At 26.3% G+C, this 13,019-nt stretch overlaps 1 protein-coding gene across 1 annotated transcript in view; it reads left to right on the top strand.

Annotated features, from left to right (window-relative positions):
* LOC145289182 (cilia- and flagella-associated protein 337-like) overlaps positions 1-13,019 on the top strand; it is a 1,233,457-nt gene that overhangs the window by 350,941 nt on the left and 869,497 nt on the right. The gene's annotated exons all lie outside the window — the stretch shown is intronic.

Below are 13,019 nucleotides of genomic sequence, written 5' to 3'. Positions count from 1 at the left end.
GATTAGGTCTTTGGATGAAGTCTAATGTTGCAAAGATCCAAAATCTTCATTCTTCATCTTCAGAATCACTTTTGTGTGCAGAAGATGTATATAAAACAAACCAATAAATATTTTAGAATTTGGGTTTGATAAAAAATGTATAAATATTTTGGAATGCACTTTTATTACAAAGTTCAAAGTATTCTGGTGAACTCGTTTCTTTTTAATGATTTTTTTTTTTTTTTAGAATTTAGTTATATTTTTATAGTTATTTATAGGAGTTGATTTTTATAAAAGTTTGATGAATATTATCGGATTTGAATATTCTATTTTATAAGCATTTAGTAAAACTTATAATAATGTAAAAAATATGAGTCTTTTTAAAGAGTTTGATAAACGTTTCGGAATTTGATTATTATAACAGTTTTATCAGAATTTGGGATTTTATAAAAAAATATAATAATTGGTGGATAAGTCTTATTGGTAATCATTATTCATAGTTTTAGGGATTAATATTTTTAATATTTTGAGATATTTTGTCATCTCAAATTTATTTGTATTTTAAGTTTTACCTTTGTAAAAAATTCAGAGGGAACAATTTAATTAAATATTTAATAGAATTGGTTGATGCTGCATTAATAATGGAAAATATTTTTTTACTTGAAAGGAAGATTTACCTAAATAGGCATCTTGCATATTATTTCTTATTTGCCTTCAAACAAATCACATTGCCACTGAGATTATGCCTACAGGGACTCTCTAAATAGGGAGTTGAGTAGCAAAATGTCTGTTCACAATACATTAAAACTTTTTGCTGCTTATCGAGTTACATCAAAGGAGCAGCAGCCTTTGCAATGTCTTCTTTGCATTTGTTCCAATTCATGTTGTCTGTGAATGCTAGGCGAGGAATTTGAATGAGAAACTCTCAGCATGGCAATCGATGGTTGAAAAGGTTTCTTGTGATTGTTAAAAGAAAGGCGCTTTGTGTTAGTAGCATTAAATGTTATCATCCATCTATGTCTCCATTCCACTATAAACTGGAAGTCGTTTTCTAAGATTTCAGATATTACCTTCAATATATGTACATCAGTTTTTGATACAGGTTTGGAGTAGAGCATGGTATCATTAGCAAATATACAAATCTCTAACATAATTTCATCAAGGAGGTCGTTTATTAATATAAAAAATGATAAAAGTCGAAGTATCGATCCCTGTCTTGTAATTTGGATGTACATTATTGAGCACAACCTGGGTTTTTTCTTATTTAAAGATATGATTATATTAAATATTCATCCAGTAATACTGTATGATTTAATTTTCACGATAAGACATTCATGCCACATTTTATCCAAGGCTTTGGATATATAAAAGGCTCTCTGTCAAAAGGAAGTTTAGCATTTATAAGGTGGTGGATTAGTGCTAAATTAATTAAAGATTTTAGCACAGAGACTGATGGGACGATAGTTCTTTTACCTGAAATTCTTGAATACTTGTATCACAGAGGCAATTTTTTTAGCTATCAGGGAAGCAAGATATGACAAATCATTTATTGTCACTTTGGGGAGTACAGAGTCTAGCTCAACAGAGCATTTCTTCGTTAGTATAGCAAGGGAACAAGCAAACAAACAAAAAATATTACTGCACAATCTTGTGTGGTTTGTCACATTCACAATATTGGCAAACGCAAACTATCGAAATACGTGACCCTCCATTCCCCCAAATAAATAAGTAAATAAAACGGGGCTTTAAATTTTGATGGGCCCCATTTCTGAATTTTCTATAAGAATTGGAGCATCATATAAAAACATAAGTAACTTCAAACTTTTTTCTTTATGACGATGCTCTTCTAATTTCCAAAACGAACGATTGCTTTCTAGCTATGCTAACAGATGGCAGTTCTTTTATTTATTTTTTTATGGCGGCTTCAAATAACCAGAAGTTTTAGACCAATCAGAAGAAAGGTTAATTATTCTTTTTTTTTGTTATTCTTTAAAGTTTATTATCATTTATATATAGATACATTTTTATTTTTAGTTTATATTTAATAAAAAAATATTAGAAATACAACACCACAGGCATTTGTTCAACTTTTCATATGTCCTCTTATTAAGATTGAAATCAAGATATACCTTACATGATTTTGATTCTTACAAATATTTAAAATTTGAAGCCTAAGCTTAAGCGTCCTTAAGAAGAAATTAAAATCTGAGGAATTTTGCTTCATTGGTGTCTAATGACTGTTGATCAAATTCAATTCACATATACTAAAATTTTAAGATGTAAGGTTGTTACCATGTTACGCTCTCTAAAAACTTATTAAAAATATTCCAAAATAACTGAAATTTATGGAATATTTATTAATCGATGTCTAATAACCACTTAAACTAAATATAGCCCACATTTGGAATTTTTATGTTTAGCAGCTGTGTTTTTGACATTCATAATGATTAGTTAATTAGTCTGGGGTTGATTTTGTACATATGAAGATATGAACATACCTAACCTTATATAGAGACAAAGAAGTGAAGTAGCTTACTTTATGACTATCTAATTTACATGTTTTAAATCGGTGTAAATGAGTTGAAAAATCGTTCTTTCTCTAAATGCTCACAGAAACATTAAGAAAAAAATAGAAAGTGGTTGAAGCGACATAGTGAGAGAGAAATACATCGATAGCTAAGAGAAAGACTCAGCAAAATCGTTCTAAAAGAAAAAAACCTTTGAATCAGTCATGTTGATGAATAAAGTTGAATTTTACCTAAATGCTGTTGCATTAATTTGGCTCAGAATTTATTTATTACTATTCAATCATGACTGATAGCCTAAATGTTGGGGATTCATCCATATTACTAGGAATAATGAACTATTCCATGACGTCACTTCCGGGTAACGAGAGAGTGGGACACAGACACGTGAAGCGGATGGTTGTTTACAACTAGTCCTGCCATGAGCAAAGATATTGTTCAATTCCCACTGTTATGTATTTTGTTAATACACCTGCAAAAATAATATATGTATCTTGTTGAACTTGGGAATTTGTCCACAAGGATCCCTGGCACAGTAGTTAAAGTAATTGGAAAAAATCAATTGTAAAATTGATATTCTCCTGAAATTTGAAGGTTTAATTCTCAGTGTGGACGACCAAAAAAATACAATTGTGAATTACTTAGGACTTCTATCCAGTCATGGCTGACAGAACAAGAGCATGCTAACCCCGTGAAGTAAAAGGGGGCGTTTGAAATTCTGTCCAAATTCCCGAGTTTGACAGAAATATTCACAAGTTCAACGATATGTCTGATTTTTATAAGTTCTAATCCTTTAAATAGTAGGTGTCAAATTTTGAGCTCAATCAGGTTATTAATTTATTTACAGTTATATGAGTAAAACTATTATTGAAAATTTTCTACACAATATGGATTTCATGCATTGCTCTTTGATGAGAAAATAGTCTTCAAGCAAAGCAATGGCTTGATAAGTGTTATTTAGATTCTACTTCATCTGAAGCAATAGTTAACAGATTTTAAACTCTATCATACAGACACAAATGATGCAGAATTCTCAAGTTCCCAAATTAAGCAATTGTCTTTGAAAACATTGAAAAAGTTCACTTGTAAATTTTGTACAAAAACAAAAAGGAAATTTATGCAAAGCAATAATTTTCACGGGGACATTGTTTTCAAATTAAATTTATTGATCAGTTTTAGGGCTTTAGAAATTTCTGGAATATAATTTGAACATATTTTCCTGAAATTTCCTGTGTTATGTTAGTAGAGGAATTTTTTGCGCTTATTAAACCAATCATCGAATGAAAATTGGTCAAATAGTTCTATTGTCAAAGAAATCTCTTCAACAATTTCGTTGAGTGAAGTTGTAAGTGCTTTTTCTTCAAAATGCTATTTTTCATTTCGTTTATGGCATATTTAGCCACAGTTCTTTTTGAGAAACAAATTGACATAATGCTTTTAGATCAGTCAATCACTGCAAGATGGACTTCATAATAAATGAATTTCTGCCAGAAAAATTTCACTGTTACATTTTTAGCAAATTATCAACCCATGCACAATTTGTTTGTATTTATCAAATTTAAGTTTTATTTTCTTATTATTTATTTTTCAAAATGATTTTGCAACACTACATACATCCGTATATTGTATAAATCGATATCTGGAGTTATTACCCTGACGTTTTATAATAATATTAGTGGGGTGTGCCCGGCCTTGCCTGGTTGTAAAATATGCTTAACTATATTTTAATTCATGCAGATTTCGTATTTATTATTCTTCAGAGCCAATTCCCTACTGAATATCATATATATATATATATATATATATATATATATATATATAGTACTGATTTCAAAAGTAAAAAAAAAAGAAAAAGAAAGAAATTGGGTGCCATCAGCTACAATCGAAACCAAAACATTTAACGCGCCAGCTATGTTCCCTACCATTCGAGTTTTCAACAAATAGATAAGAAATATATAAAATTAAACCACTTCAAGCTATGAATGAATTTGCGCATGCGTAAAAGTAATAGAAATATGTCAGCAAGTTGAAATGAACATTTTGCATCTCAACTTGCTGACATATTTCTGTACACGTTATTCATCCATCCAAACAAATATTTTACTTGTTATAAACCATATTTGGTGTATGATTAATATTTCCTATTTCAGTGTTATTTGACCAATAGTTTAAGAGTTCATCGGTTAAATATTTTCACACAGACACTCATGTATACATACATCTACGGTTTTATTTATATAAATTTTTAATTTCTCTGATAGTCTCTTAATTTCTGTGTTTGTTTTTTTTTAAACTTTTATTCACTCCAAACACTTGGATTAAAAGGGTTACTATTTGGGATTATCTCTAACAGGAACATTATATAGGGAGTTGAGTAGCAAGATGTCTGTTCACCTTACATTTAAATTTCTGAATGTTAGTATTGTTAGGGAAACAAGAGAGGTATTCTAAAGGCTAGCAGTTTGAGGGAAGAAGCTATTGAAGTAGAAAATTCTGGAGAACCTACACAATGAAAGGATGGAGTTTAGCTGATTGTCAAGTTCAGTGAGTGTACTAATATTAAGGCAGCACGAGATCAGAAAGTTCATCTTTGGACTTTGTCTAAAAGTAAGAAATTAGTGGTTGGAGCCGATATTAGATTGATTTAATAGTTCCAACACCAAATCAAACGAAATTTATGGTAAGAAAATACAAGTGCAACAAGCCATGTAAAATACACAAGATGGGTACATCTATGTGCAGTGTATGAATGTGACTTTAAGGCCAGATACGAAAGGCGTCGTCACTACCTCCTCTGGTAGTATTGTAGTCTTGCAGACTGGTAACAATCAAGACAAACATACTGATGTAATTAACAAAAAGTGTATTAGCAAAAATATCTTACAAAAGTATATGATTTTGGGGACTATAGTTGCCATAAATTGCTACCAAATAACATATTAGATGTAACTATATTTATAGTCTCTTGGTAAGTCCATTATTCTATAAATAGGTATATCAGCTTATTCCATAACAAGTAGGCTGTTCCGCGGAGCAGAAACACGGACAAAGAATGATGTCTTTTTTCTAAGTAGACGAAAACGGTAAATGATGTGAAATTAAATTCCTGTTGATGATAATGTACACAGGAATCGTTATCTTTCACATTCTCTACAGCTCAAGCGAAAGGTAATTATCCAAAACACAGTAACCATGATGCATCATCATGGTTACTGTGTTTTGACTGACCAGTTTCTGGCTGCTTGTTCGTTCCAACGAAATCGGATCAGGAACAGCTTCTCCGAATTTGCACAAGCTTTCATAATCTCAGAACGTGATTGTAGCAATTACGCCACTTCCATTACTAAGCAAAAGGTAATTCTCACAAGGTGATTTTTAGTCTAGCTCCTTCAGAGAGATATTGAGGTTTTATTCTAATATCATAATCATTATTCTTTATTTTATTACATCCAACATCATAAGACCATTTACATCATATTTAGTGTAATTTTGACTAATAGTTTTAGAGCCTATACATATTGATAATTATTAATAATAGTATTACATTTAACTCATGATATATTTGACATCTGAAAAACTACTATTAAATTTAGTGCAATTTTTCTCAATATTATTATAGTTTCTAAGTGCTTAGAATTGCAAGGATTAATGTTCTATGATATATTCAGGATCCTAAAGATTCTTCATGCTAAATTTGGTGTAATTCTAAGCAATCCTTATGAGAATATAAATATTATTTTTATGGAGAATATAAATATAATTTTTAATATCAGTAGTATTCTTTTTACTCTCTGTGCCATACACCCCACCTCAAGAATATTTCATACCAAATTTAATATTTATTTTAGTAGTTTGGGTGCCTATAAGTGTCTAACAGACTAATGAAAATACCCAGTGTTATATATATATATAAAGATTTTTATGGGTACATAATTTTATAAAACATTTGAATAACACCGAACATAGTGCCATTATTAATTGTTGAGGGTTTAGTTTTTTTGCTTTTTTTCTATAGTTTATACATAAACCATTAAAGAAGAAATTTCAAAAAGAAAACCAAAATACACTTCTAAAGTATATTTCTCCTAAGCTCTAATTGTATATTTAACAAACATAAATTAGATAAAATGGGTAAATAAGGAGTGGGACAGAAAGAAAAAACCCTATCGAGACGTCTTTCAGCCAACCCTTTTCAAGATTAACGTTGGCAACGGGAGGTGGGGAGAAAACATCGTTTAAAAACGTGGTCAAAAGACCATAAATTATTAGCAATGGTACAAAAAAAAACTGTATGAGAATAGGAGAAAAGGAAACAATCTTAACGAATACTCATAAGTTCCAAATTAAGGATATACTCTCTTTGTTTACACAGAGATGGTTGGCGTAAATTAATTGATACTGCTTTAAGAATTTTTTAAGTGAATTCTCGAGCGCGCTCTGTGTAAAACTGAGAAAGTTTCATCAGTGTATCCATTAGTGCAGATCTGGCATGTAATAAGTGTTCACCAACCGCCTTATGGCCGGCTTATGAGCTTGAAACGCCCGGATGTAGGACATTTTTTTTTTTGTGCCTACGTATCGAAGGGTGGATATGTTGGGAAATTCTAACCTTCAAATAGCGCCCGTAGTCAGCTTTGGTTTTCTTTTTGAAATTTCTTCTTTAATGGTTTATACTTAAACTATTAAAGGAGAAACATAAACTATAGGGGGGGGGAGTGGAGGAAACGATATCAAAACTAAACCCTCAAGAATTAATAATGGTACTATGTTGGGTGTTATTCAAATGTTATATATATATATATAAGAGCAAATAATAAATATATATATATATATATATAAGAGCAAATAGTTATATATATATATATATATATAAGAGCAAATAGTTATATATATATATATATATATATGAGCAAATAGTTATATATATATATATATATATATATAAGAGCAAATAGTTATATATATATATATATATAAGAGCAAATAGTTATATATATATATATATATAAGAGCAAATAGTTATATATATATATAAGAGCAAATAGTTATATATATATATATATATATATATATAAGAGCAAATAGTTATATATATATATATATAAGAGCAAATAGTTATATATATATATATATATAAGAGCAAATAGTTATATATATATATAAGAGCAAATAGTTATATATATATATATATATATATAAGAGCAAATAGTTATATATATATATAAGAGCAAATAGTTATATATATATATATATATAAGAGCAAATAGTTATATATATATATATATATATATAAGAGCAAATAGTTATATATATATATATATAAGAGCAAATAGTTATATATATATATGAGAGCAAATAGCTATATATATACATATATATATGAGCAAGTAGCTATATATATATATATATATATAAGAGCAAATAGCTATATATATATATATATATATGAGCAAATAGTTATATATATATATAAGAGCAAATAGTTATATATATATATATATATATATATATATAAGAGCAAATAGTTATATATATATATATATATATATATATAAGAGCAAATAGTTATATATATATATATATATATATATATATAAGAGCAAATAGTTATATATATATATATAAGAGCAAATAGTTATATATATATATATATAAGAGCAAATAGTTATATATATATAAGAAAATAGTTACATATATAAGCAAATAGTTATATATATAAGCAAATAGTTATATATATAAGCAAATAGTTATATATATATAAGCAATTAGTTATATATATATATAAGCAATTAGTTATATATATATATAAGCAAGTAGTTATATATATATATATAAGCAAGTAGTTATATATATATATATAAGCAAATAGTTATATATATATAAGCAAATAGTTATATATATATAAGCAAATAGTTATATATATAAGCAAATAGTTATATATATATATAAGAAAATAGTTATATATATATATAAGAAAATAGTTATATATATATATAAGAAAATAGTTATATATATATAAGCAAATAGTTATATATATATAAGCAAATAGTTATATATATAAGCAAATAGTTATATATATATAAGCAAATAGTTATATATATAAGCAAATAGTTATATATATATAAGCAAATAGTTATATATCTAAGCAAATAGTTATATATCTAAGCAAATAGTTATATATATATATCTAAGCAAATAGTTATATATATATATAAGCAAATAGTTATATATATATATATATATATATAAATATATATATATATATATATAAGCAAATAGTTATATATATATATATATATGAATATATATATATAAGCAAATAGTTATATATATATAAATATATATATATATATATATAAGCAAATATATATATATATATATAAATATATATATATATATAAGCAAATAGTTATATATATATGTATATAAGCAAATAGTTATATATGTATATAAGCAAATAGTAATATATATATATAAGCATATAGTTATATATATATATAAGCATATAGTTATATATATATATATAAGCATATAGTTATATATATATATATAAGCATATAGTTATATATATATATATATAAGCATATAGTTATATATATATATATATAAGCAAATAATTATATATATATATATAAGCAAATAGTTATATATATATATATATAAGCAAATAGGTATATATATATATATATATAAGCAAATAGTTATATATATATAAGCAAATAGTTATATATATAAGCAAATAGTTATATATATATAAGCAAATAGTTATATATATATATTAGCAAATAGTTATATATATATATATAAGCAAATAGTTATATATATATATAAGCAAATAGTTATATATATATATATAAGCAAATAGTTATATATATATATATATAAGCAAATAGTTAGATATATATATATATATATAAGCAAATAGTTAGATATATATATATATAAGCAAATAGTTAGATATATATATATATATATATATAAGCAAATAGTTAGATATATATAATTAAGCAAATAGTTAGATATATATATATATAAGCAAATAGTTAGATATATATATATATAAGCAAATAGTTAGATATATATATATATAAGCAAATAGTTAGATATATATATATATAAGCAAATAGTTAGATATATATATATATATATAAGCAAATAGTTAGATATATATATATAAGCAAATAGTTAGATATATATATATAAGGAAATAGATATATATATATAAGCGAATAGTTATATATATATATAAGCAAATAGTTATATATATATATATATATATAAGCAAATAGTTATATATATAAGCAAATAGTTATATATATAAGCAAATAGTTATATATATAAGCAAATAGTTATATATATATAAGCAAATAGTTATATATATATAAGCAAATAGTTATATATATAAGCAAATAGTTATATATATATAAGCAAATAGTTATATATATATAAGCAAATAGTTATATATATATGTATATATATAAGCAAATAGTTATATATATATGTATATATATAAGCAAATAGTTATATATATATGTATATATATAAGCAAATAGTTATATATATATATATATATATATATATATATAAGCAAATAGTTATATATATATAAGCAAATAGTCATATATATATATCGGTATATATATAAGCAAATAGTTATATATATATATAGGTATATATATAAGCAAATAGTTATATATATATATATATGTATATATATAAGCAAATAGTTATATATATATATATAAGCAAATAGTTATATATATATATATATATATAAGCAAATAGTTATATATATATATATATATATATATATATATATATAAGCAAATAGTTATATATATATATATATATATATAAGCAAATAGTTATATATATATATCGGTATATATATAAGCAAATAGTTATATATATATATATAGGTATATATATAAGCAAATAGTTATATATATATATGTATATATATAAGCAAATAGTTATATATATATATATATATGTATATATATAAGCAAATAGTTATATATATATATATATATATATATATATATATAAGCAAATAGTTTATATATATATAAGCAAATAGTTATATATATATATATGTATATATATATATATAAGCAAATAGTTATATATATATATAAGCAAATAGTTATATATATATATAAGCAAATAGTTATATATATATATATATATATAAACAAATATTATGAGTGGATTAAATACATCTTCTGGTTTTAGAATGTTGACTAACGAGATATATATATATATATATATATATATATATATATATATATGTATGGTTTTAAATAAAATTCTAGGCGGAAGTTTCTCGAGAGCTCTTTCGGCTATCATCTCTTCAGGAGTAAATCGATAGCAATCTAAATAATATTGTAACGAAAATAAAGAGTTCTATTGGGGAACTTATTTAATGTGCCAACGTACGGGGACATTAATTAAATTTATTTACGTTTAAAAAACGATTAAAAATGTTGGCACAACGAGGGAGAAAAAAAAAAAAAAAAAAAAAAGCGGGAGAAAAAAATTCAAAGTTCCCCAAAGAGAAACAATGCGTTTGATGTTTCTTTTTGCCGGCACAAAGAAGGTTGACGCACCGCGATAGAGACGGCCTCCAAAATCTTTAAATGGTTTTTGGAGTCCGCTCTATGTAGCACCTCGAACCAATCTATTTTATATCTATCGGCACAGCACGGGTTGTCAACCAAATGCTGGCCAATAGCAGAGTCCAAGGCTGCAGAAGGAGGGAGACCACCGAACCCCATCCTCCCTTGTCTGATCTTCGATGGAACATGCTGGTTTATACGAGTCAAAAGGTGCAAGGATGTTCGCCCAACATAACCAGCATCGCACTGGCATTTAAACTGATATACAATATTACTATTTTGGATGTAAGGCAAACTATCCTTGCAGAAAGACGGAAAAGCAGGTCTCGTAGTGTATACCACACGCAAGGACACCGAATTGAAGCAATCGTAAATACTTCTTCGAATCTGTTTTGAAATTATATTACTCCCCTCGCCTATCCACGGTAATTTCAAATAAACCGGGCATTTCAAGGGTCCAAACTTTTTAGGGGATTTAAAATCCGCAACCTTTTTGAAAATACAGTCATCAATAAGGTCAACAGGATTTCCCTGATCTTATCGAGTTCGACATCTAATCTGTTAGGCGAACAAATCATGAGGGCTCTATGTACCAAAATATTAATTAAGCCGACCTTACGTGATTTAGGTACAAAAGACAACCAGTTCACATATAGGCCAGTAAATGTCGGCTTTCTATAAATTGTAGTGAGAAAGCCCCCCCTTGAGCGTTCGACAAGAACATCCAAGAAAGGAAGCGAATTGTCCTTCTCACTTTCCATAGTGAACTTAAGAGCCCCATGTAAAGAATTCAACCTATTAAAAATATTATTTATATATTATTTTCGTTACAATATTATTTAGATTACTATCGATTTATTCCTGAAGAGATGATAGCCGAAAGAGCTCTCGAGAAACTTCCGCCTAGTATTTTATTTAAAACCATATATATATATATATATATATATATATATATATATATATATCGTTAGTCAACATTCTAAAACCAGAAGATGTATTTAATCCACTCATAATATTTTATATTTTTTATGAAGTATGTCTTATCTGTGTTTCATTGAATAACATAAGTTCACCAAACAACTCATCAGAGACAGAAATGTATTCCTCAGAAAATGTTTGGAAAAGTTTTCTTTTCTCCTTGGAATGGAATTTAGTAAGAAACATCAGCACCTAAAACACTTTATTACGGTGTTTATAGGCACCTACTCCTAAAAAACAGCCATTGAATTCAACGTACTTATCTGGAATCAATATTTTTGTCAACACCTTTTATCTTATATAAATATAATTATGGAAATAATATTCTAATATAATAGAAAAATGAAAAAAGGACAAACCAAAATTATTATTTCTATATTAATCACTGTTTCATCTTTATTTCATCCTGAGAAAGTCTTGAAATAAAGACGAAATGTTGATCAACATATGAATAATTTTGGTTTTACATTCCACACACACACACACACACACATATATGGAAGAACAAAGTTAGAAAATTGGAAACTCTTTTCTGGGAGCAAGGTCGTGTTTTTTTGTTGTTGTTGAACTCATTACGAGCAATACAGGACAAAAAAGCAGAAATATGTTGTCCTCTATTAATCGAAACAAGCAAAACATTTATTTATTATTATTATTATTATTATTATTATTATTATTATTTTGTTGCATATTTATCTACGTTTTAATCACATCTTGATAAATATCCACGTGCTAGCAGGTAAAAAACAAAAACTTTCATAATTTTTCTAGCTTTCATGAAATGCAGATATGGTGCCATGGTAAGGACACTTGACTCCTACACTGGCGATCAGGTTTGAAATCTAAACTTGAATCTCTTACCATATCTAACCACGCTGAGAAGTATTAATGACAAAACAGCTCTCCCTCTTCCTCTCTC

Source organism: Euprymna scolopes, chromosome 2 (genome assembly GCF_053919585.1).
Source record: "Euprymna scolopes isolate OS-2025 chromosome 2, ASM5391958v1, whole genome shotgun sequence".
NCBI classification, from domain to species: domain Eukaryota; kingdom Metazoa; phylum Mollusca; class Cephalopoda; order Sepiida; family Sepiolidae; genus Euprymna; species Euprymna scolopes.
The sequence above is the reverse complement of the archived record's forward strand: the minus strand, read 5'-3'. Positions and strand labels throughout refer to the sequence as shown.